The sequence below is a fragment of the Pinus tabuliformis genome, chromosome 9 (assembly GCF_031772625.1).
Source record: "Pinus tabuliformis cultivar Carrire ecotype Pingquan chromosome 9, CPIR1, whole genome shotgun sequence".
Lineage (NCBI taxonomy): Eukaryota > Viridiplantae > Streptophyta > Pinopsida > Pinales > Pinaceae > Pinus > Pinus tabuliformis.
In genome coordinates, this window is record NC_142307.1 from 1,284,795,488 (window position 1) to 1,284,823,294 (window position 27,807).

Below are 27,807 nucleotides of genomic sequence, written 5' to 3' on the forward strand. Positions count from 1 at the left end.
ACTGCTATGCTCTGCCTGGATATTTTGTTTAATTCTTCATGTTTTCATCTGTTTGAGGAGGACTCTTGAGACCCTCTTGCCCTCCTTGGCTCCTCACCGGTCTGATCCATCCATTCACTCAATCTAAAGCATCAAAACAATTGCCTTTCTTGCCCCAATTAGAACTCTGCAAAAATCTGGCCTCATCCCCGGACCCAAAATTTCCCTATCCCTTTTTTCCAACAAAACCTTCAAAAAATCAAATCAAATCCTTGCACTTCATACCTAGCCTAAAATTAGTTTGTATTTCAGTCATCTCCGACCCCATTGATTATCTTTCGCTGAGATTGACCCGGAGAGAGCCCTCTCCTGTCCTCGTAGGGCTAGCTACAAGGCTGAGCGTGGTTTGATGTGGACCTAGAACCTTGTCTTTTCAGCCTGAGGCAAATCTAGGCTCTAACACCCTCTAGCAATATCCTTTATGGCGACAAGAAGAACCCTAGACTCACTGTCAACATTGTATCTCACGCACTTTACAATCTTCTTCTTTTTCCATTTCATGTGTCCAATAAATCCGTCAATGTAAGCATAGAAGAAAAACTTCATATTTTGATACAAGATGAAAAGCATAAAACCTTTGTATTAAAAAATATAGGAAAATACCAACATAATAAAAGTTGACTCAGATCCCTTGTGCTTAGATGAAATCAAAGATTTAAATATTCATAAATCAAATACATAACTTAGAAATAAATATATATTTAATATTGTATGAAATAGGTGATCACTTATGATGTGTGGTTGTTTATCCCATTTGTTAGCTCTGCTATAGTCCAACAATTCGAGGATCAAATACAGGCCTGATCGAGTCATTTACGCTCAGAAGGGATGTGCATCGGTCATTCTTCTCCTACTCCTTCACTCCATTTGCCTTTTATAAACCCTGCTACCTCCATTTTTACTCTATAACTCTGTGAAAATCCAGGATCTCTTAGCCCCTAGGCGCTAAGCTTCAAACCCATGTAACCCCGTGCCTTCGCCTAATCCTCGAATTCACCGTTTCCCTGTCATAGCAATCGGAAACCCGTGCAATTAACCCCACACCGTTCAATCATTGCATCACGATTCGATGGTCTCCGTGTTTTCCCCGCTGTCCGACCGTCCGTCACATGATCCGACGACAGTCGCTCCTCCTTATCCCGCGAGTTTCCCGCTCATCAACCAGTGGGGAAAGCGGTTTCCCGCCTGTCGCATCCGCCACACGTCGCAGTTCTATTGCATCGTGCACCCATTGTACGAATTTTGCCCTTCCCCATATTTAGTGCGGGGAATACCGTTTACCGCCTGCTCGTACCTTCCCTGCTCACTATCACCCATGCACCTTTTCCCTCTGATTGCTGTCGAATCTGCCTACCCGCGATCTGACGGCTCACGTTTGTTTTTCCCGCTTCCTCCAAATATCCCCTGTAGACTGATCTCTGCCGTCCATCCGCGAGATCCGACGGTTCATAGTCACTCCGCCCGTTTTTGCCTGATTCGTCCTGCCAACGATCTCAGTTGTTCATCTGCGCGATCCAACGCTGATGATTGTTCCCGTCACGCTCATGCTTCTGCCATGCGGTCTTCGTGCCCTTGACTGTTTTTTGTACCCAAGAGGGAGAAGGATGAGCATAACTAGTTCCCGATACATTTTGCAGCAAATGCTCAACCACCGAATTCAAGGAGCAGTATGGCCGAAGAAGGAAAGGACAGCCTCGAGCAATTACAAGCATTTATCAGTTATGGAGCTTGTTTCAGATTACACTCGACTTGTTTAGGAAGGATGGCTGAGTAGCAGAAAGATCAAATCCATTCATTAAAACAGTCAGATTGAAGCAGAGACTCCATTAGAGGGTTAAGGTGGTTGGTGGTCCATTATGACCCCTTCACGCATAGAACAACAGAATATCTTTGTAAACAAACTCTATATATACTCAGAACGCAGATGTAATGAGGTTGATGGTTGTGCTTTTGATGTAAGGTTCAACTTCTGGAGACTGTAACTACTGTGATACCTGCAACATCTGGTCTTCATTTTCAGCTAATACAAGCTTCTTTTGCTATTAATTGCTCACTTTCCATTTCTGCTATGTTCTAGGTTGTGCCTGTATGCATTTTTCATGAGCTCTAGATGTTTAGCATTAGAGGGGCTGTCATCCCACCTCTGTGTTAGAATATAGTATGTATCATTGAATGTGTTATGCAGGTTTCTATTTTTTTAGTGCCAGAGAGTTGTCATCCTGTCTATGCATTAGGAAATATATTGGCAGACCTCTTTACTGGTTGCAGCTGGCCATCACATGGTCTTGTGCATCTACTGGTGTGGTCAATATTCTCCATGTTCACTTAATCCTCAAACTATGAGTAATTGGTAGTCTAAAGCCTTGTAGTCTGGGGGTGTTCACCCATGTCTGGGTTAAGCATAGTAGAAGTGGCTATCTGGCTTGAATATGCATCATTCCTTCCATTCATCCACTTATTTCCAAAATTTTTGTTGATTTTGTAATGTTCCCGAGCATCTTTGAGATACAACCTAGGAGAGTTTCTTGGGGTGATAACATTAATTGGCGCCGTTGCTGGGGAGAGGAGATTGAAGCTCAGCTTCCCTGGGAGAACAACACAGTTCCAAGCTTTGATGATAAACAAGGTTTGGACACATATTCTGGTTGTAATCATCTATCTGGCGACTCCATTGGAGGAAGACCATCCTTTGGCGACTCCACGTTACAGTTCTGGCTCAATTTGTGAGACACTCTCGGGGAAATATTCAGAAATCACCAGCTGACCAGTGCCTGCTCCTGAAAAGATTGTTAAGCAGAAGAAAACTTTGCAGAAAGGAGCATTAGGATCAGGTAAGCCTTAAAAATCCATTGTATCTTTACCAGTAAAGAAGTCACCTTAAGAGATTCATAAAGCTCCTTGTTCATTCATTTCCCTTTCGGATCTTAGTCCTAAGAAGCATCCATGTTGTCAATCATATTCCTCTGTCTCTGTCATCCTTCTCATTGATCATACCGCTCAGTCTACCAATATCCTTTCATATACACCAGTCATGGTAGGTCAGCAAGCTCTCACAAAGATAGAAAGAATCGTTGCTGCTAGGTATGGACCCTTGGTCTTGCCTGTCCCTTTGAATGTCATGCCTGCAGGAGATTATCAAGAATATATACCTAAGTTTACTGGTACAGAAGGAGTAATAGCTGAAGAGCACCTAGAGTCTTTTTATTATTATGCTGATAACCTGGATATCTATGAAGAGGATGTGTGGATGAGGGTTTTTTTCCAAAGCCTAGAGGGAGAAGCTAGAAAATGGTTCAGCGAATTAGCCCCTAGGTCCATAGCAGACATTGAGGCCTTAGATGATGTGTTCCTAAAACACTGGGGAAATAAGGAAGATCTGCTCTATGATCATACAAAGTTTGGGAACTTACAGAAGGATGTGCTCTCATCATCCTCAGATCATAAGATCGACGAAATGGCCAGAATGATTGAGTCATTGGCCTTTGAAGTTTCCAAGTTAAGAGTTGAGCAGCATTCAGGAGAGGAGCAGTTACAGATTCTGCAAAGAAGAAGAGATACAAACGAAGATCAAAGGGTGAAAACCCCTTTTCAAAGCATAGTCATGGAGGAAGAGCAACCTGAAGAAGAGGAGGAGGTCCATGGTTTGGAAGATAAGGGCAGTGCCCCTTTCCTAACCAGAGCTGCGTTTGAAGAAGCATTATCCAAAAGCACTGCTCGTGAGTTTGTTGTAGCTGCAGAACAACAAGCTGATCAGCAGAATTAGTCAGCAGCAGGTCCTACCATCCTCCAAGAATCTGAGCTCGAAGCCAGCCTAGCTTCCAATGACTATGTAGATCTGCAACTTGACTAACCTGCTTTTGTCCCCTGCCCAGTGATCAATAAGGGAGAAGAAAGCTCCCCATCATCTTATGTTTCTCTGTCTGCTCAAAAGAGAATCCCTCACAGTTGCCCACTAGGCACTGAGGCAGGCCATAACCCAATGCTCAAGGCTGATACTGATCACCTCAGTCTTGATTTTCTGATGCCTACACAGGTGGCCTCCACACAGCTTGAAATGGCAGCTTGTCAGATCACAGAGGAAGAGGGTGCACAGTTTTGGGACCCCTCCTTGGATGAGGACTGTTCTAAGGAAAATGAAGGAGCAGATGATGTCTCTGTGTCCCCTACACAAGAATACATTGGTTTGCCATTCATATTCATTGTGTAGGCCACAAATGAAAAAGACAAATACACAATCACCATTGTTATTCATCAGGTGTACAGAGGCTCCTATGAAGAACATCCAAGGAGGAAAGTATACAAAGAGGGGATGAAATATAGATCATCTCTACCTATTAAGCTCAAATGTCCTAAATCTTTTAAGGTAGATGATCAAATAAATCCAGTTTTGCAGCTCTATGATGAACCGGACGAGAGGAGGAGAAACAATTTTGATGGCCCATCAGATGGCCAGTTTTTGAAGATTTATGTTGTTTAAGGTTCTCATGCCTTAATGATTGTAAGCATTTTCTTTACAGGTTTTAGCATAGACTTAATTAGACTCCATGCCCAATGGAATACTAGGCAATGTTTTTAAGCTTGTTTTGTATGAAGGCATTGGTCTGCAGTTCTTGAGACCTCACAGGGAGGATCTCATCCCCAGAAGGAGCCAGTGTTAGCTCTGTTATAGTCCAACAATTCGAGGATCAAATATAGGCCTGATCGAGTCATTTACACTCAGAAGGGATGTGCATCGGTCATTCTTCTCCTACTCCTTCACTCCGTTCGCCTTTTATAAATCCTGCTACCTCCATTTTTACTCTATAACTCTATGAAAATCCAGGATCTCTTAGCCCCTAGGCGCTAAGCTTCAAACCCATGTAACCCCGTGCCTTCGCCTAATCCTCGAATTCACTGTTTCCCTATCATAGCAATTGGAAACTCATGCAATTAACCTCGCGTCGTTCGATCATTGCATCACGATCCGAAGATCTTCGTGTTTTCCCCACTTGTTAAACTTCGTTTTCTTTCCCCACTATCCGACCGTCCGTCGCATGATCTGACGGCAGTCGCTCCTCCTTATCCCGTGAGTTGCCGCTCATTAACCAGCGGGGAAAGTGGTTTCGCGCCTATCGCATCCACCGCGCATCAAAATTCTATTGCATTGCCCACCCGTTGTACGAATTCTGCCCTTCCCCATAGGCGATGCGGGGAATACCGTTTACTGCCCGCTCGTACCTTCCCTACTCGCTATCGCCCGTGCACATTTTCCCTCCAATTGCCGTCGGATCTGCCTGCCCGTGATCCGACGGCTCACGTTTGTTGTTCCCGCTTCCTCCCGATATCCCCTGTAGACTGATCTCCACCGTCCATCCGTGAGATCCGACGGTTCATAGTCACTCCGCCTGTTTTTGCCCGATTCCTCCCGCCAACGATCTCAGCCGTTCATCTGCGCGATCCAAAGACTGATGATTGTTCCCGTCACACTCATGCTTCGCCATGCGGTCTTCGCACCCTTGAATGTTTTGTGTACCCGAGAGGGAGAAGGACGAGCATAACCAGTTCCCGGTACATTTTGCAGCAAATGCTCAACCACCGCATTCAAGGAGCAATATGGCCGAAGAAGGAAAGGACATCCTCGAGCAGTTACAAGCATTTATCAGTTATGGAGCTTGTTTCAAATTACACTCCACTTGTTCAGGAAGGACGACTGAGCAACAGAAAGATCAAATCCATTCATTAAAACAGTCAGATTGAAGCAGAAACTCCATAAGAGGGTTAAGGTGGTTGGTGGTCCATTATGACCCCTTCACGCATAGAACAACATAATATCTTTGTAAACAAACTCTATATATACCCAACACGCAGATGTAATGAGGTTGATGGTTGTGGTTTTGATATAAGATTCAACTTCTAGAGATTGTAACTACTGTGACACCTATAGCGTCTGGTCTTCATTTTCAGCTAATACAAGCTTCTTTTGCTGTTAATTGCTCACTTTCCATTTCTACTATGTTCTAGGCTGTGCCTATTATGCATTTTTCATGAGATCTTGATGTTTAACATTAGAGGGGCTGTCATCCCACCTTTGTGTTAGAATCTAGTATGTATCATTGAATGTGTTATGCAGGTTTTTGTTTATTTACTGCCAAAGAGCTGTCATCCTGTCTGTGCATTAGAAAATAGATTTGCAGACCTCTTTACTGGTTGCAGCCGGCCATCACATGGTCTTGTGCATCTGCTGGTGTGGTTAGTATTCTCCATGTTCACTTAATCCTCAAACTGTGAGTAATTGGTAGTCTAAAGCTTTGTAGTCTGGGGGTGTTCACCCATGTCTGGGGTTAAGCATAGTAGAAGTGGTTATCTGGCTTGAATATGCATCATTTCTTCCATTCATCCACTTATTTCCAACATTTTTGTTGATTTTGTAATGTTCCCGAGCATCTCTGAGATACAACCTAGGAGAGTTTCTTGGGGTGATAACACCATTCATAAAACGTGCTATGTTTCCATGCTTATTAGAAAAAATGACGAGATCCTTGGACGAGATTCCCATGGAAAGCAAAGTCATCATACATCCCCCCTCATCATTTTCTCTCTTACGTAAATAATCAACATCCCCTGTATACTCTGTGATAATGGTGAAGTCCTTTATATTATCATCTGCCTCCACTGTGAAACTGCATCAAACAAAATCTAGCTTCTAAGATAAATTACGTCCTAAGATCATAGAAGTAACATAACATTTATTCTAACACAAAAAATACTAACACAGAAAAGAAATGAAACATTCCATACCCCTCACGATGGTCATGGACAACAAACAATGGAGGCCATTCTCCCCTTCTACACATTTATTTATAAATTTCAAGAGTAGTCTTATCTTCCTTTGACATCACCTGTATAGAAAATTTAGAGAATGAATTAGCAGCTCTACAACTAAAAGTAACTTTGACATGTTATTTAAATATGAGGGTGGACAAATTGGTTTGTGCAATCTGTGTGAAACCATTTACTAGATGGCCCTGGAATCTCTTTTGACCTATGTTTATTATTCTTTATTAACTGGATTTTGTGTAAGATAAATATGTTTGAGGCACTTTATTTGTTTGATGTTCATGATGCCAATAGAAGAAGAGATTGGATTTTCCAAGTAGACACTACCTGGATCCCATCCTTTTCCTTCATGGCCTTGTTGGCCGATCTTGGAGCCATGCAAAGCCTATAGGTCAATTCATCACTAAAATCTACACCAACGAAGGTGAGTGCTCTCATAATAGATCACATATGCTCCAATCTTCTGGCTGGATCTCGCGTTGGAACAAAAGGCAACAACCTTTTCTTCTTCTTAGTGAGAATCAAGCTTCCAGTTCTTGGGTCACTTGAACTCTGAATTGACAAGAACAATATGTTAGGAAAAAAAACAATGGCATTTTATGCTTATTAAGCAGAAAAATTCAGTCATGCTAGGATAAAAATTCATTTCGAAAAGTAGGAATAACAAGAACCAATGATCTGTGGTAATTGAAACCACAATTAAATATAATCTTAATGCCAGATTGAATAAAACACTGGATTAAGATCTGTATTAACAAAATTAAAATAGTGAATGTAGAATGTGCAATGTATATGACACCAAAATGAACCTTACCCTTGCATGAGATATTAGTCTCGCAAGTTTTTTTAATGTGAAAGAAGTCAATGATTTTAGTTTGTGCCAAAGAAAACTCTGCACATTGACATGGAAGTAATTCAGTGTCACTTCCATAGTAAATTTCCCAACCAAAAATAATCCAAATGAATACCAAAAGACTACCATTTTAGAACTTTTACTTTGTCTCTGTGGGAACAACTGTCACAAAACTACTTCCTGGAAGGCACTTTGACAATGATGGGGCAAAGGAAATACATGTGTAGACTAAAATCATTCACGGGCCCCACTCTAGGCTGGGAGTCGGGACCTATCATCATGATTAGGCTTAAATAACAAGCTTGATTTCTCCCTTGGAACCGACTGGTCGACTTGCGGCCCACAATGTGAGGTCGGGGTCGGGCTTCCTTGTCTTCATACCACTTAATGTCAACGAAGCAAGGTATCCATTGATGTGTTAATGTAGAATGTAAAATGAAGTTAAAATCTTTAAATAAAATTTTAAGCTATGTAAACTTACAAACTATAAGTAAAACTTTCCCAAATCCTTCTTAAATATCACATAAAAAATGAGTACTGTACTATTAATACGACAGGGTCTACAATATGTAATGGGATGCTGTATATGATGAAGTTCATCCTCGGAATTAGTAGTTGGGGATGTGGCGGCGCATTCACCACTTATAAAAAGATAAAAAACAATACTTAACTTAGAAAATTCGAAAAATTTCATGGTACAGACTAAAAATTTCACGGTATGAACTAGATTAATATGCTGGAGGCGATCATAGATGTCACTGCGCAAGAAGTGACATAATAATAAAACAATAAACCTCTTGAGTCTTTAGCTATTTTGAGACAAATCTAATTAAGCTAGAGATCAAAATTTTAGCATTTTGTTTTAAAATCGTCAATAATTTTAGATCTCATTGTCATTTTTTAGATCTTAAATATCTTTGAATTTTTTTGCAATATATCAAATAGAAATTACAAGGTTAAATATCCAAATTTTTCTTTTTGACCTTCTAGATTACAACTAGGAGTGGAAAGAAAGCATGCTTAGGAACTTTGACAATTCTTATACATTTGAAATATGTAACTTAAAAAACATAGTAAGAGTATTATGCATACCTCAAATTCTTAGCTCCTAAAACTCTACTTGTTTTCCTCCTTCATATATGTCCCTCCTCTTGTAGATCTTCTTGCCAATGGTTAGTTAATAAGGTGGCTCATACTACACCACTAAATGAAAATTCCAAGAAATAAATGAAATAATTCTTCAAAACAAAAACTCAAAAACAAAAACTCATAGCTTAGCTTTATTTTTTTATTCTATCCTACTCTACTTGAAAAACAAAAACTTTTCTCATGTGTAGGAGTATTTACAATGAAGCCATTTACAGATCAAGATCTCTAGTGTGCTCATATCCAACTCTAAAAAATATACCTCAATGTCCACCATGATATGAGAGATGAGTGACCAATTGTACACAAGGATTCGGTGCCAATATGTCTTGAAGAATAGAGTAATGTTATGGCCTAATAAGTATTTAGAACCAATATTCAATGTAGTGATTGCTTCCCAACAAATGCTTGAACATCATTTTTGTAGGTTTTAACCCTGTACAAAAATTACCTGCATACGAATTCTAAAAGATAGAAAATAAACAATGCGAGAGCATAACACGTAAAACACATATACACAGAGATTTTCCCCTGGATCCCAAAATTGGGACTACCAGCTTGATTTTTCATTATATTCCTTTCAATGTTACAATACATATTTATACATGCCGAAGCATCCAATACCATGGACCGAAAACCATCACGTCCAAAACCATGGACCGAAAACCATAGGTAGGTCCGCCCAACCTAATATAGGGTTCAATTTTTTTTTTCCTGGGGCGCTGCCCTGGACCTCGTAGAGGGGGGCTACCCGCCTTCCTCAAACCCCCCGGATAGGGGGGGTTACCGCCCCCCCTGTGACCCCCCCACTACGTAATTGGCACAATGAAGGGGGGACTCTGCCCCCCCTCTAACCCCCTAGTTCACTACGTAGGTTAGTCGTGGAAAGAATATAACACAACCCAACATTCTCCCACTTGTTGTTTTCTTTCCACAGGGGGCCACAGGAGAGCTTAGTCATTTTTCCAGCCCTGAAACTCCTATTATTTCTCTACACCAGGAGAACTTCTTAGAGCTCATAGATTTTCTCAATGCATCTGCAGTATTCTTCAAAGTGTCCACCTTTACCAGCAACACCTTTTTGTCTTCTATCATATCCCTCACAAAGTGATACTGAACATCAATGTGCTTTGTCTTTGAATGATAAGCAAGGTTCTTTGCCAAGAAAATTGCACTTTGGCTGTCACCCCATACTTGAACACAATCTCTGCAACCAAATGGATTCCTTGCTTGCATGAGTGGCTGCCATGTATTTTACCTCTGTAGTTGATAGTGCCACTACAAATTATTTCTTACTCATCCAACTGAATGCACCTCCAAACAGCTTAAACACATACCCACTTGTACATCTTCTCTGATCCAGATCTCCAGCCCAGTCTGCATCAACAAAGCCACGAATATCCAATACTCTGTCCAATCCTGGTCTTCCTTGGTAGCACAAACCATAATCGCTAGTGCCACACAAATACCTGAAAAGCCGCTTCACTGCTATCCAATGCTCCTTCCCTAGTTTTGACATAAACCTGCTCAATACTCCCATCGCATGTGCAATGTCTGGTCTAGTACAGACCATCGCATACATCAGGCTACTGACTGCACTTGCATATGGAACACATGACATATCCTCTTCCTCTTCTTATGTCTTGGGACACTGTTCAGCAGATAAATTTACACCTACAGGAATAGGAACCTTCACTGGTTTACTATCCTGCATATTAAACCTCTGCAGTATTGTCTCGACATACTTCCTCTGGTTTAACCAGAGCTTCCTCTTTGCCCGATCTCTTTTAATTTCCATGCCCAAAATATAGTTTGCAGCGCCAAGATCTTTCACGTCGAATTTGGAGGACAATTGGGTCTTCAAATCCTGGATAATTTCTTTGTCATTTCCAACCAGCAACATATCATCCACATACAAGACCAGATAAATAACACGGTCACCAATTACTTTAAAATACACACAGTGATCTGCTTTGCTTCTCGTGAAGCCAAGTCCTCGTATAAATGTATCAAATTTCTGATACCACATCCTTGGTGACTGTTTTAACCCACACAAAGACTTCTTTAACTTGCATACCAGTTCTTTCTTACCCTTCACCGCAAAGCCTTTAAGTTGCTTCATGTAGATCTCCTCTTCCAGATCCCCGTGAAGAAATCATGTCCTCAAATCCATCTGTTCTACCTCAAAATCAAAAGTAGTAGCAACAGATAAAAGTAACCTAATAGAAGTTACCTTGGCAATAGGAGAAAAAATATCACCAAAATCAATTCCCAGCACCTGGGAATAACCTTTTGCTACCAACTGAGCTTTATATTTCTCCACCTTTCCTTCTGCATTTGTCTTCTTCTTGAACACCCATTTGCTGCCAATGGGGTTCCTTCCAGCTAGCAACTCCACCAGATCCCAAGCCTCATTTTTGTGCAAAGATGTCATTTCATCAACCATGGCCTCTTTCCAGAGTTTTCCATCCTCTGAATCTACTGCTTCCTTCACAGTTCTGGGATCATCATCAGTAATAGATAAAGCAAAATTTGAACAGAAAGTAGATGGACTATACCTTTCTGGCTGCCTTCTTTCTCGAACTGATCTTCTTACACCCGGAGTTTGTGGCTCTTCATCTTCTGATTCCTCCTCTGCTGTAGAGTCTGATTCTTCCTCCTTTAGTTCAACTCTATCTTATCAGGTTCCTTTGGTTGGACTTCATGTTTAATAACATATTTCACCTCTGAACACCACATCTTAGCTGTACACAACCTTCCTTGTTGTTGGGTTCCAAAGCTTATAACCCTTTAAACTATCCTTATACCCAATAAAGATGCATTTTTCAGATTTACTATCCAACTTGGTTCGTTTCTCCTTTGGAACATGTACATATGCATCACATCCAAATACCCTTAGATGTGAAAGAGAGGGTTTCTCACTAGTCCATACCTCCTGTGGAGTCTTATCCTCCAACGCTGATGAAGGTGATTTATTGACCAGGTAACATGCTGTCTCCACTGCCTCTGCCCAGAATTCTTGTCCCAACGCGACACCACTGAGCATGCTTCTTGCCCATTCCATTAACGTCTTGTTCATTCTTTTTGCAACTCCATTTTTTTGAGGTGTATATGGAGTAGTCTTCTGTCATGCTATACCACACTTCTTACATAATTCTTCTAGTTCCTTACTGCAAAACTCTCCATCGTTATCTGTCCTCATCACCTTTATCTTCTTCTCTGTCTGGTTTTCCACCAAAGCCTTAAATTCTTTAAAGCTTTCAAAGACTTCAGATTTCTTCTTAAGGAAATATATCCATGTATTCCTTGAGAAATCATTTATAAATGATACATAGTACATAGACTTACCCAGTAATGGAACCTTCACAGGTCCAAACACATCACTGTGCACAAGCTCTAATATCTGTTTCACCCTCTCACCACCAGAGGGGAAACTCACCCAATTCTGCTTCCCATATACACAATTTTCACGGAAATCAAAATCCAGAGAGCTATTACTCATACCTTCTACCATACCTTTACCATGAAGTATTTGAAGGCTCTTCTCTCGAATATGCCCAATCCTTTGATGCCACAGCATGGTCTTCTCTCCAGAGACCACTAGATTTTCTGCTCCACTTTCAGGAACCACAGAACTGTTGCACCCATCAACAATAGTGCTACCTTGCAGCTTGTACAGAGTTCCAGTCCAAACTCCCCACATCAATACCAGTGCTCCTCGAACCATCTTGTAGGTATCCTTCTCGAACACTGTTTTTACACCTGCATCATCCAACTTGCTTACAGAAATCAGATTTTTGGCTAACGTAGGAATATGCAGAACACCAGAAAGTGTTCTAACCCTTCCACCTTGCAACTTCAACTTTACTTTTCCACGACCAAGGATTCTAGCCTTCCTATCATCGCCTAAGAAGACATCACCACCATTGTATTTATCATACTCATAGAACCACTCCCTATGGGGAGTGAAGTGAAAGGATGCACCTGAGTCAATCAACCATGCCTCATGATCTACATGTATACTTGAAGAAGCCAATTACACATCCCCACCTTCATCTGAGATGGTTTTAACCTCTGCAGAAGGAGCATCATCAGATCCCTTTCCTTTATCAGGAGCTTTAGATTTACAGTCCCTTTTGTAGTGCCCTTCCCTTCCACATTTCCAGCACACCACCTTTACATGTTTTCTTGGAGATTTAGATCTCCCTCTAGATTTAGATCTCCCACTCGATGACTTATTTTTGTTTCTGTTCTGGGACCATCCTCATACAGACAAGGCATCACCATTCTGGCTCTCCACATTATTCCGTCTCATCTCCTCCGTCAGCAAGGATGAGACTATTTCATCTAACTGCAAGGCAGTTGCATTGCTACCTATTGCAATAACCAGACTATCCCACGAATCAGGTAGAGAACACAACAAACTGATGCACTTATCTTCATCTGAAATTTTAATATCAACAGACGCTAACTGACTTACCATAGTATTAAATGCGTTCAGATGCTCTGTCACCGAGTCTCCATATTTCATCCTCAATTATATAGCTTTTTCGAAGGAACAATTTTTTCACTAGAGACTTAGATTGGTACAAAGTCCCTAACTTGTCCCACAAATCCTTCGCCGTAGCTTCCCCTGATACATTCAACAATACTGAATCTGAGACACACAATCGTATTGTGCTCTTTGCCTTCCAATCCAACTTCTTCCATTCTTCATCTGTCACTCTTGTTGGTTTAATACCCAGATCTACCGCGATCCACTGATCTTTGTCCACCAAAAGATCCTCCATCTTGAGTTTCCACAACTCAAAACTCTGACCATTAAATTTCTCGATCTCTATCTTTCCACTGCTTGCCATCTTCTTCACCACCAGAATCGATCTCGCAGATCTCCCATTGAACAAGGTCTACCATAGGCCCAATCGAAACCCCTCAGCAATAAAGGCATCCCCTTGAAGCCAAAACAGCTCTGATACCAAATGTAGGTTTTAACCCTATACAAAAATTACCTGCATACGAATTCTAAAACACAGAAAATAAACAATGCGAGAGCATAACACATAAAACACATATACACAGAGATTTTCCCCTAGATCCCAAAACTGAGACTACCAGCTTGATTTTTCATTATATTCCTTTCAATGTTACAATACATATTTATACATGCCAAAGCATCCAATACCATGGACTGAAAACCATCGCGTCCAAAACCATGGACCGAAAATCATAGGTAGGTCCGCCGAACCTAATATAGAGTCCAATTTTTTTTTTCCTGGGCGCTACCTCATACCTCGTAGAGGGGGGCTACCTGCCCCCCTCAAACCCCCCGGACAGGGGGGGCTGCTACCCCCCCGCTGCACAATCGGCGCAACGAAGGGGGGGCTCCGCCCCTCCCTCCAACTCCTCTGTTCACTACATAGGTTAGTCGTGGAAAGAGTAGGGCTACCTGCCCCCCTCAAACCCCCCGGACAGGGGGGGCTGCTACCCCCCCGCTGCGCAATCGGCACAACGAAGGGGGGGCTCCGCCCCTCCCTCCAACTCCTATGTTCACTACATAGGTTAGTCGTGGAAAGAGTATAACACAGCCCAACAATTTTAGTTTCTTTGCTGGCCTAGATATCTTCCCCACAAATGGATTAGTATCAATACTGTTACAACACCCAAAAAGAATAATTGAAAACTTGAATTTTAAACTAATTGTAGAATTGAAAAACACGCTGCACTTGCAAGAAAGAAACAATCAAGGCTTTGGAAAAACCTCATTGTGGTGATGCGTAGGTTCAGCCTCTCGTCTTACCATTTTTCCTCCACCAAATTGTGTAATTTAAAGGCAACCTAAATTATGTACACTTGGCCGGAAACGATGCCAAAAATTTCGGTCGATTTAACTATGCTTTAAATTCTGTTACATTAAATTATCAATCCGAGTTTATAAACTTATGAAGTACACAAAAAAATATATGAAAATATTCAATTTGTAATTCTATAAAATGTAAATTGACATGAAAGGAAATTTTAATCTAGGAAAGCAATGGAAATTTAATTTAGGAAAGCGATAGAAATCTTAATCTAGGAAAGCAATGGAAATTTAATTTAGGAAAGCGATAGAAATCTTAATCTAGGAAAGCAATGGAAATTTAATTTAGGAAAGCGATAGAAATCTTAATCTAGGAAAGCAATGGAAATTTAATCTATATAAGCATGGAAACTTAATCTATGAAAGCATGGAAATATAATCTATGAAAGCATGCAAATCTAATCTATGAAAGCATGGAAACTTAATCTATGAAAGCATTTGAAATTTAGTCTATGAAAGCGATTGAAATATAGTCTACAAAAGCGATTGAAACTTAGTCTATAAAAGCAATTGGAACCTACATCTATAAACGAGGAAAGGAAAGAGTGTACATGTTTCGAAAATGGGGCCCTCTAATGCTAAAAAAGAACACTAGAAGTTGAAATTAGAACAACAACATATATTAAGTGAAATAAGCTTGGAGCAAAATCCAAAAGTTTGAAGTCTAGCTACAATTTTTTTTATTCAAATATTCTTATTACAAATTCTAAATTATTTTCCCTTCCTCTCCTTGAAATGTAGAAAGCATTCATATTTATACATGAGGTGCTTTGAGAAGAGGATAATAAACAAATAAATTTCGAACCACTTTTCTCTCAAATAAGTACAAACAATTTGGTAAAATTAGGAGATAATTATCTCTACAAATCCTCTCATAAATATCTAATATCTTTGATAGAGTATCTTATCAAAGCTTCCACAATTCCTCTCCATTGAATGTTATTGAAAAATGATCTCAAATCTTCCTCAAAGCCTCAATATTTTGAAGAGGAAATTCAAATTTGAGTTTGAGTGGATAGATTTTTCTAATGAGGTATTGTGCACGTCAAATGGAGATTGTATGCCAAATTTACGACCCCAAGAAGTTGATGTACCAATTTATCCAAATAGGGCCCATAGTTTTGGCGCTTCATCTCCTAGGGTTAGGTTTTTGGATGTTTATGGTTTTCCATTGTTTCTCGATAATAAATAGGCCTTCGAGCCTCATTGTAACATAGTTAAGAGGCATGTACCCACCACATCTCTTCTTAGAGATAAGCTCCCATCGCCCGAGCTAGTTTTATTTCCATTCTGTTTGTAATCATATTTGATTATTTGATATTAATTAAATGAAGTGTTATTTATGCTACATCTCTATATTTATGGTTATATCTGTAATTTGTTGTGTTCTTGTTTAAGTTCAAATCATTGGTCTCAAAGCAGTCTTCTCTTTCTCTATTTTCTTTGCATGTCCCCAACGAGGCTGAGATATAAGGAGTTAGGGCTCAAATTGGTCGAAAATTTGCAAGATTAGCCTCACAAATCCTGATAGCTTCCCATAACGGAAGAGAAGAAAGATGAGGGGGTAGGAGATCCTTTCAAAATCTTTCTCGAAGAAGTCCTCGAGTGACAGAGGAACGCGATGATGGACAAAGTTTCCTAGATCCTTCAACGACTACCCAAAGGTGATGCATCTCCTTCCAACAACTAATCTGGAAGTGCCACACCCTTGAGGTACAAGTTAAATTATGACTTCTCCATATTCGAAGGTCAGATAGATGCAAATGCCATAGATAAATGGTTAAATATGCTAGAAGGATATTTTTCTGTTCATGAATTTTCCAGCTGGGTAAAGATTACTTTTGCACTTATCAAATACACCCCCAACGTCAAGAACTGGTCGGAAACCTATTGTGAGAAGAAGGACGAAAGTACACCCTCACTATTTTTAGATGCACCCACTTAGAGTTCGTTCCAGGATGCCATCAAGGAGTAGTACTACCCTATCGTGAGCTATGAGGATAAATGCATAAAGTCGACCACGTTGTGGTAGGGATGGGACCAAGACGTGCCAAATTTTACCAATGTTTTTCATACCCTTCACACAAAGATGGGTATCAAGGATTCTGAGTGACATTTGGTACTCAAGTATCATTACTACCTACACAGATACATGTCTAGTCAATTTAACGTCTTAAATTTTTCTACATAAATTATCAATCCGGGTATTGTAAACTGATGAAGTGTGGTGCACCATATGTGCTTAGTTAACATTTTTCTTACTTCGTTGTTTTATAGATTTTATTTTGTTTTGGGGTTTTGTTTTTGTTGGTTTCCTAAAGTGTCTAATGCAAATGGAAATCCTATTCTAAGGTCTTAAGAATACTTTTAAAGGACAAGTATGGATAGAGATTTCAAGACAAGATAACTTCCAAAACTTAGCACTTCAAAAGATCTTAAAACATGTCATTGATGGAATTAGTACTTAAACAAAAGTGTAAATATGCAGCTACTTCAATCAAAATAGAATGCAATAACCAATCAATGAGCTAGTGACTATAAACCCAGTATCCTTGTTGCTGTATAAAAAGAAAACTGAAGAAAGTAAAAACTGAACTTAAAGCAACTCAAAGACTGAAAACAAAGCAACTAATTCACACTACTTCAACTCTTCTGATCCTTTACCCTTCAGCTCAATCTACCTTATGGGAAGCAATCATGAACAAGTTAAGAAATATGATATCTAAATTGCATAAAGGAAACTAATCACACTACTCCAACTCTTCTGATCCTTTACCCTTAAGCTCAATCTACCTTATGGGAAGCAATCATGAACAAGTTAAGTAATATGATATCTAAATTGCATAAAGGAAACTAATCACACTACTTCAGCTCTTCTGATCCTTTACCCTTCAGCTCAATCTACCTTATGGGAAGCAATCATGAACAAGTTAAGCAATATGATATCTAAATTGCATAAAGGAAACTAATCACACTACTTCAACTCTTCTGATCCTTTACCCTTCAGCTCAATCTACCTTATGGGAAGCAATCATGAACAAGTTGAGTAATATGATATCTAAATTGCATGAAAGTAAATGAGAAAAACAAAACTGAAAGAAATAACAATGCTGGAATTAGAACTCAAAAAAAATAAATCAGCAGAAGGACAAGATGATTCCGTCATGTCATTAGTCATTAAAAAGCTATGTGCATTATTAACCTACAATCAACCGGTTGAACACACTTGCATGAATGAAAAATCTAATCTACCAACTTGAAAGCAATCAAATGACACAATGAAATAAAAGCAAAATTACAAAATGAAATCTACTCTACCTTACATTCTAATGTGCTCCATGACATCTACTTCACATCTCCTTCCATGTTGAGAACATCAAAGCTTTATTCAAATTCTTCAAATTACAAAGTACAACAAAGCTCTCCAAAGCTTTCAAAAGCCATCAAGGAAGAACTACAAACTCACAAGCTAAAAAGACTTAAGAACTCCAAACTCTAAGCTAAAGAGGACTAACTAATGAAGGAGAGAGATCTCCTATTTATACAAAAAGATGAGAGCCATCTCATTAATGAGAATCCATGAATCTCTCCCTCTACCTCTAGAATCCTAATCAAAATAGGAACTGATAAGACACATGTCTTCTTAGAGTTACAATACAATTAGGAGATGTGACACATATCCTCATGATCCCATGATTCTTTCCACTCAAATTCGAATTTGGCCTTGGGGTGCCACATAAGGGTCTTCTAGAAGCCTCCTTTCAACCTACACATGTCAACAATCTCAACCCATTTGTTAGGTATAATCATATGCACATTATTTTCTAATGTTTAACCACAAATTCACTTAAAAGGCTTAGAAATAAGAAAGATTGGAAAAACATAAAGGTGGCCCAATGATAATGAAAGTGGGATGAATGTGGTGACATAGTAGTGAAATGGAGGTGAAATGGAGGTGATATAATGGACATAATAGTGAAAGTGTAATGGAAATGAATGACATTTTCAAGACTCAAATTACCACCCAACTGAAGCTATTGCATGTCCTCATGCAATATATATTACATTAACTCTTTTGATCCTTGAGCTTTGGCTTAACTTTGCATGATATCATTTGATAACTTCATATTTCTGCAAAGTGTTTTACTTGAATTGCAACATGGTTGGTTCTTGTGTTACAACCATTTTTTTTTTGCCTTCTATTTTGATCTTTGAACTTTGCATAATGATATTTTGATTATTGTTGCAAAGTATATCTTTATTGGATTGCATGATGGTTGGTTCTTGTGTGACAACCATGATTTTGTTTGTATCCAATTTATCCTTTAAGCACTTTTTCAAAAGCCATTATATGCTCATAATAGCAATGTAATAATTAATATATGTTGGAAGTTTGTGAGCTCTTGAATATGATATGGACATGGCAAGATATGAATATGAATGTATTCCCCCCCCAACTGATGGTATTGGCAATTTTATGAAATGAGGAAGAGAAATGTTTTTCCAACAATTATCATTCTAGCTTTTTATGGAATTCTATGGTCAAAAGTTAGAAAATGACGTACCTTCACTTACCCTTTGGAATGGATGAGTTGTATGTGTGGTGGCTGAAAAATTATGATCATATTCTTCTTCAAGTGGCTAAACAAGAGGAGTCATGGATAGAGAGATAAGATGACTTTTTATTGCTTCTACTAAAACTTGCTGAATCTGCTCCAAAATGCTGAAAATAATAGTCTTCACGTCTTCAAAACTCATTGGCACAATTCCTACTATGTGAAAAGATGTTCTGATGTCGAACATAGTAGGAAATTGTTGGCTTAGTGGCCATTAATGGATGCCACTAGTCAACACGAGAACTCTCACCATTGATGACAATGAGAGTCAAGATGCCCAAACACATCTTGCTAGGTACGAATGAATTTGCTGATGTCGAGTCACCTAGAAGATCTAACGAACAAGGGACATTAATGTATTCCCATTGTTTGTCAGCATGAGGACTTGCCATTGAGGCATGCAAGCCTCAAGGTGTTTTTACAAAGAACTTAGACTCAAAGGACTATGGACTCAATAATTTGCATTGAAGCAGGGCTTATTTGCGGAATGAAAATGACAGGAAATGGAAGATGAAAATGGAAGATGGCAATGGAGAGTAGAAATGGAAATGGGCAATAAGCATATGAATGAGCCTCTTGCTTTTATTTGTGGGTTATGAATGGACAAAAAGAGATGGAAAGTGTATGTGAATGTAAATGGAAAATATGGAGTGGAATGAGGTGAATGGTTTATTATGAAGTATGGATGTGATGGAGACAATAGTATCTGAAAGTTTTTCAAGTGTTTGGATCTGATTTTGCATCAGCATATTTCCTCTTTGTTGCTGATCATCCTCTTATGAAACAAATTGGTCTCTTAGAGAGACACCATTCTCTTGTAGTCATTTGTCCTTCCTCCTGGAACCTGCAAAAAAAAACTAATACTTCTTCTGCAATGGAATGTAAGATTATCAAAGGAGAGAGATGGCCAATCTCTCTAGTTATGATATTTACACAAAAAACTAAGAATTTGTATTAGTGAAACAAGTTTTCAAAGGAAAAATCAAAAGAATTTATACCTGATTTGGAATTAGTGCCTCAAGTTGATGTTGCTTCTTTTCAACAATTTATTTCATTATTTGCCATTTCAAACCCAAATGATGGATTTCTCATTGTGTAGATCTTGTTGAGATCTTTCCAGTGGTACTTAAATCATCAAAATATGATTTTGTATGAAAAATATAGGCTGATTTGAACAATGAGGTTTTTCTCGCTGCGAAATTAGACTTTAGCTGCGGAATGTGCACGATTCTGTAGCTACAATCTTGGATACAAAGTTAGCCATTCATTTTTCATCATCAATCCAAAATTAATCAATACCTTCAGAAAAGTGAGCAAATAACTTGTTCATTTCATTGATTCAAAATTATTATTTTTTCTTGACATGCAGCGACTTAGTGTGGCGACTTAGTGATAACACTCATCTTGACTTCCCTTTGACCGGGGTCTTTTTCATCAAATTTGACCAAATGAATAGGACATCATCCATGTACTGACATTCCCCCAACTACCCATGTGGCTTGTTTTACTTGATGACACCTGCAACCTAGAGTTTAACAAAATAGCTGCGGAAAGTTGAGCCAGTTGCGGAAAGTTGAATCCGCTGCGGAAAGTGGCTTGTTTCCGCAGCTAATGAAAACAGAGTGTAGAAAGTACTGTGAAATGGAGTGGCTGTGTGCGTGGAAGAGGAAAAAAATATATGGAGGATGTAACTCAATTTAACTCAAGTTTCTGCCCTCAACAGTCCTCCCATCTTTCCCTCTGTTCTTTAAAACTCATTTGAATTAGCAGAAATGGTCAGGGTTTATGAAGGAAACCAGCAACTGTAAGTGGATATCAGAGAATAGGTACATGGAATGAGGCAGAATAGAGAACAAAATGGGGTGAAGGTTTATGGAAGAATAATGGCTGAAAATGGAAAATGAATACGGGTAACGGGAGTGTTCAGGAGCTGTAAGCAGAAACAGAGGATAAGCAACCGAGATGAATTCACAAAATGAAATGGAGACGTATGCGAACGAGGTGCAGCTTTAACACAATGGTAGGGTAGTGAAGTGGAGTTGGAATTTTTGAACTGAACGGCTGCGTGAGAGACGTTACACGTTGATGAAATGGTGGAGAAGAGCCGTATGAGTTTTAAACACGTCTTTGTTGCTAGTCGTGAAACTGAAACACAGTCACACGTTGCATGGGACTGTTAGTTATTAAAGACATGTAATTGACCTTGAATAACAGCACATAGTTGATTCCTATTTGGATTTCTCTTCCTCAGGCACGCGGAGTTGAATCACACATCAAACTATCAGTTAATTAACTCAAATTCCGTTTTTCTTCACGCGGCGGCAAAAAAGAGGCTCCAAAGAACCGAGTATTTCTCCCAGACCGCCACAAATCTCTTCAAACAGTTTTTGGGTTATCTAACTAACTCAGCTGGCGAAAAAACCCATGTTTTATTTTCTTGAAATTCGCCTCTGTTTGAGAAAATTGAGCGTTTTAAATTTGACGTTTTTCTGTTGTTCATGTTTTTCCTGAGTTAATTGTTCTCACTGTTCTGCCTTTTATGAATTTGCATTCGGCCTTAAGATAAATCTCAGAGGGGGAAAAATTGTTTTCAGATGCAGTCAATAACAAATGAATCAGTCAGGGAAGGAGATGCTTAAAAAAAAATTCTTCACAAGCCTTCCAATCGCAGAATTTGTACGGTATACGCCTGACTGCAACAATCTACTTCTTTTTATGGTGTTACCGAAATGCCTTTTAAATCTTAAGGACAGTGATCACTTCAAAAGTTTCTTCTTTGGTTAGACAATTGCCGGCTGATTCAAATGTCTTTACTCTTAATTTAAATGAGTTTTCTTGAAATGCAACTTGAATCTTGCTGCTGCCTCAGTAGTAATGCGAACAACAGCAAGAGAATCTCTCATACAGAGTTCATCTTCTCTTAGATTCTCAAAAATTTCAAACTCATTAAAATTAATCGTTTTCCTTGGCTCATTTTTATTATATTCTACAAGATATCCAGTTAATCCTTCATATCCTTTCTTTGAAAGCCATATCAGCAAGAGTCCAACCAAATCCCAAAAACACAGAGTTTTTATTTTAACACAGCAGTCCATGCAATTTGACCTATTTTTTTCTTAAATGTTCTTGCAGGTTTGTTCCAGGCCAAAGCTTGAACATGGAGGCAGATTTTCTTGTTGAAGCCACAATGAAAAGCTAGGATTGAGGATAACCATAGATTATTTTTCTTCTCTGAAATTGTAAAATTTTATGAAAAGGATTAATGCTTTTCAATTTCAGGCAGCAAATACTTCAAGAAAAACATGTTAAAAACATGACTTTGACTGAGGTCTTATGCTGGTTTTTCATCGATCTGAGCTGGGTGACTAGGATAGGATCCATGTCGGGAAAATTCTGAAGATGCCCATGTGGTCGGTTTTTTCATTGGATGCCTGTAACTTGCTAAACCTTGAAACAACTGCGGAATTCTCAACTAGCTGCGGAATCAAGGCAGTTTCCGCAGCTAAGTTGCAAAACCTTATTAAAACAGGATACATTGTTTTGAAGACCACTACAAACCATAACCAGATAATTTTGGACAATTTGAACCTATCAAAGCAGTTGAGTTTCATTTTTATTTTTATTTTTTATTTTATTGAATCAATTGAAATGTTGAAGTTTATTTTGTCTCCTTTTTTTTTTTTTTTTTACATAACAATTCTTTTTTCTGATCCTCCAGATCACACAAAGTGCAGGAGGAGAGCATACTCAAGAATTATTTTTTTTTTTTTACTTAATAATCATTTTTCTGATCCTCTAGATCACACGAAGTGCAAGAGGAGAGCATACTCAAGAATTTTTTATTTTTATTTATTTATTTATTTTTTTCAGAGGTAAGAAATAAGGTCTCCTAATTACACTTCCCTGGCAACGACATCAAAATGTCTAGTCAATTTAACGTCTTAAATTGCTCTACATAAATTATCAATCCGGGTATCGTAAACTGATGAAGTGTGGTGCACCATATGTGCTTAGTTAACCTTTTTCTTACTTCATTGTTTTATAGATTTTATTTTGTTTTGGGGTTTTGTTTTTGATGGTTTCCTAAAGTGTCTAATGCAAATGGAAATCCTATTCTAAGGTCTTAAGAATACTTTTAAAGGACAAGTATGGATAGAGATTTCAAGACAAGGTAACTTCCAAAACTTAGCACTTCAAAAGATCTTAAAACATGTTATTGATGGAATTAGTACTTAAACAAAAGTGTAAATATGCAGCTACTTCAATCAAAATAGAATGCAATAACCAATCAATGAGCTAGTGACTATAAACCCAATATCCTTGCTGCTGTATAAAAAGAAAACTGAAGAAAGTAAAAACTGAACTTAAAGCAACTCAAAGACTGAAAGCAAAGCAACTAATTCACACTACTTCAACTCTTCTGATCCTTTACCCTTCAGCTCAATCTACCTTATGGGAAGCAATCATGAACAAGTTAAGCAATATGATATCTAAATTGCATAAAGGAAACTAATCACACTACTCCAACTCTTCTGATCCTTTACCCTTCAGCTCAATCTACCTTATGGGAAGTAATCATGAACAAGTTAAGCAATATGATATCTAAATTGCATAAAGGAAACTAATCACACTACTTCAACTCTTCTGATCCTTTACCCTTCAGCTCAATCTACCTTATGGGAAGCAATCATGAACAAGTTAAGCAATATGATATCTAAATTTCATAAAGGAAACTAATCACACTACTTCAACTCTTCTGATCCTTTACCCTTCAGCTCAATCTACCTTATGGGAAGCAATCATGAACAAGTTGAGTAATATGATATCTAAATTGCATGAAAGTAAATGAGTAAAACAAAACTGAAATAAATAACAATGCTGGAATTAGAACTCAAAAAAAAAAAATTAGCAGAAGGACAAGATGATTCCGTCATGTCATTAGTCATTAAAAAGCTATGTGCATTATTAACCTACAATCAACCGGTTGAACACACTTGCATGAATGAAAAATCTAATCTACCAACTTGAAAGCAATCAAATGACACAATGAAATCAAAGCAAAATTACAAAATGAAATCTACTCTACCTTACATTCTAATGTGCTCCATGACATCTACTTCACATCTCCTTCCATGTTGAGAACATCAAAGCTTTATTCAAATTCTTCAAAATTACAAAGTACAACAAAGCTCTCCAAAGCTTTCAAAAGCCATCAAGGAAGAACTACAAACTCACAAGCTAAAAAGAATTAAGAACTCCAAACTCTAAGTTAAAGAGGACTAACTAATGAAGGAGAGAGATCTCCTATTTATACAAAAAGATGAGAGCCATCTCATTAATGAGAATCCATGAATCTCTCCCTCTACCTCTAGAGTCCTAATCAAAATAGGAACTGATAAGACACATGTCTTCTTAGAGTTACAATACAATTAGGAGATGTGACACATATCCTCATGATCTCATGATTCTTTCCACTCAAATTCGAATTTGGCCTTGGGGTGCCACATAAGGGTCTTTTAGAAGCCTCCTTTCAACCTACACATGTCAACAATCTCAACCCATTTGTTAGGTATAAGCATATGCACATTATTTTCTAATGTTTAACCACAAATTCACTTAAAAGGCTTAGAAATAATAAAGATTGGAAAAACATAAAGGTGGCCCAATGATAATGAAAGTGGGATGAATGTGGTGACATAGTAGTGAAATGGAGGTGAAATGGAGGTGATATAATGGACATAATAGTGAAAGTGTAATGGAAATGAATGACATTTTCAAGACTCAACAATACATCCAGGACAAGATGGAGTTCCTGGACATCTCCTCACTTGGCATGATGTCTCAATACACTGTCAAGGTTGAGAAGAAGTTTAAACAAAAGAAGCGAGACTTTGGATCTGCGAATCTGAAGTAAGGGAAAGGCACCCCCAAACCACAGAGAAAAGGATAAAACTAAGGCAGGGCGACCGAGGACAACCCACTAAAGCCGCAAGAAAAGAACAACACCACAAAAACAGAAAATGACATGGGAAAATGGCTTGAGTTCCATAAAAACTCCACTCACAACACGAGTGAGCGTCGGGCCAAGTAGTCACTGGTGGTCGGGCTGAAGGCTTCCAAATCAAACACATTTTTTGACTCTAAGTCTGAACCTGACAAGGGGAATGCAAAGGGAAGTATATTATCGATGCAGAGCCTAATTCCACCGTTGAAACCACTAAGATCCAGAAGGATGAGCCTGAATATATAGAGGAGGAGGAGCGACTCTTCCACTCAAAGATGTGGGTGAAGTATTCCTTGCTAAAGTTCATTGTCGAAAACGGGAGCCAAAAGAACCTCATTTCAACAGAGGTTGTGAAGCGGTTGGGCCTACCGACCACACCACACCCGCATCCGTACACCATCTAGTGGCTTCACCAAGGGTGAGATCTCCGCTTTAGCCAACAGTGCTGCCTTCCCTACAACATCAAGCCCTTCATGGATGAGGTACTGTGTGATGTTGCCCCTATTGAACTTTGTGATGTATTATTAGGACAACCCTACTTGTGGAAACGACATGCTGTATATGAGTCTAGACTTTGCTCTTTTATTATTACTTTGGGAAATAAGTTGGACAAGATATCGAAGGTAGCCCTACCTACCGCCATCTCTTTGATCACTACAAAGAAACACAGTAAGATCATTTCACAAACTAGGAAATTTATTTTCCTTATGATTTTGCCTCAGGGAAAGAAGAAGATTATGGCCATGGCTTCTAGATAGGGCTCCTCCACAAAAAAAAATAGATGGACAAGGTCATGGAGGAGTACATGGACATTTTCTCCTCACCTACAAAGGTTCCTTTGCACTATCAAGTCAAGCACACCATCGATTTGAACCCGGGCGCGTCGCTAACCAATGGACCGATTTATCGATGCTCTATTATGGAGAACGATGAGATCAAGAGGCAGATTCAGAATTTGTTGCAGAAAGGGCACATTAGGCCAAAGCTCATCACCCCATGGGAACCTGATCATATTGGTATAGAAAAAGGATGGGACCTGGAGAATTATATTGGCTATTAGGCATTGAACAAGATCACTGTACATAATAGGTATCCAATTCCATAGATTGATGACCTTCTGGACTAGCTCAAGGGGGAAAAATATTCCAGTAAGATTTATTTGAAGTTCAGTTATCACCAGGTGCCTATCGAATCCTCTGATGTGTGGAAGACTGCCTTCAAATCCAAGGAGGGCCTTTTAGAAGGGTTTGTCACGCCTTTCGGGTTGACGAATGTGCCCACAACATTCATGATATTGATGGATGACATCTTGAGATCCTTCACCAATGTATTCATGGTGGTTTATTTAGATGACATCTTTTTCTTCAGCCAGAGTTGGGAAGAGCACCTCCACTAGATTTGATAGGTCCTCCGAACCCTGTGGCAACACAAGCTGTGTGCCAATTTGGAGAAATTCACTTTTGGCATGACCTAGGTTCAATATATGGGGTACATCATTGATGAGCATGGTGTGCATGTGGACCCAACCAAGATATAAGTCATTCGAGATTGGCCAGCCCCAATCACTTTAACATATCTCCGCAACTTTCTGGGCCTTCCCAAATTATACTGCAGGTTCGTGTTGGGGTTCTCTCATATCACTTGGCGCTTGATTCAAGTCACCAAGGGAGGAGCAAAAGTAAAATTATTTTGGTCCGAATCCCAACAAAAGGTGTTTTCTGAGTTGAAGCATTTCTTTTGCTCTGCATCGGTGCTCATACTACTCGACCTGCAACAACCATTTGAGATCGAGATAGATGCCTCCGACTATGCTATTGGTGCAATCTTACTCAGCAGGGGCATCCAGTGGCATATCACAGTGAGACACTTTCAGACACAGTCCAAAAGTATCATACCTAAGACAAAGAGATGTATTCCATTGTGTAAGCCTGCCGATAATGGAAGCATTACATTTCGGGGAAGGAAATGGTCATCCAGACAGACCACTGACCCATGCAGTTCATATAGACACAAGGGAAGTTGTAGAATGATCACCATCAGAAATGGTCCAAATAACTGAAATAGTTCCATTTTAACATTAAGTACAAGAAGGGAAGCACCAATAATATTGCAGACTGCCTCCGCCAACCGCCGATCATGGCATTGACCACTGTTCTCAACTCTTGTGGGCACGAGACTACGAGGTGGCCGCATCTTTACAAGAGCGATACAAAATTCGACAACACATACGAGATACTCTTGGAAGGAAAGAAAGTTCCAAATTTTCACCTCCTGGATGCGTTGTTATGACACCTGGGACACCTCTGTGTTCCTTCAAGCGAATGTGCCAAGATGATTTGGGAGGTGCACTACAGTCGGGTTGCTGGACATTTCGGGGTAGAGAAAACAGTGGCAGTGTTTCAAAAGTATTTTTATTGGCCAAACCTCCAGCAGGATATTGGGAAGTACATCAATTCTATACTTCCTGCACCATTTC

At 39.1% G+C, this 27,807-nt stretch overlaps 1 pseudogene; it reads right to left on the reverse strand.

Moving 5' to 3' along the window:
- Positions 1–435: 435 nt before the first annotated feature.
- LOC149153264 (putative Histone-lysine N-methyltransferase ATXR5) overlaps positions 436–27,807 on the reverse strand; it is a 35,184-nt pseudogene continuing 7,812 nt past the window's right edge.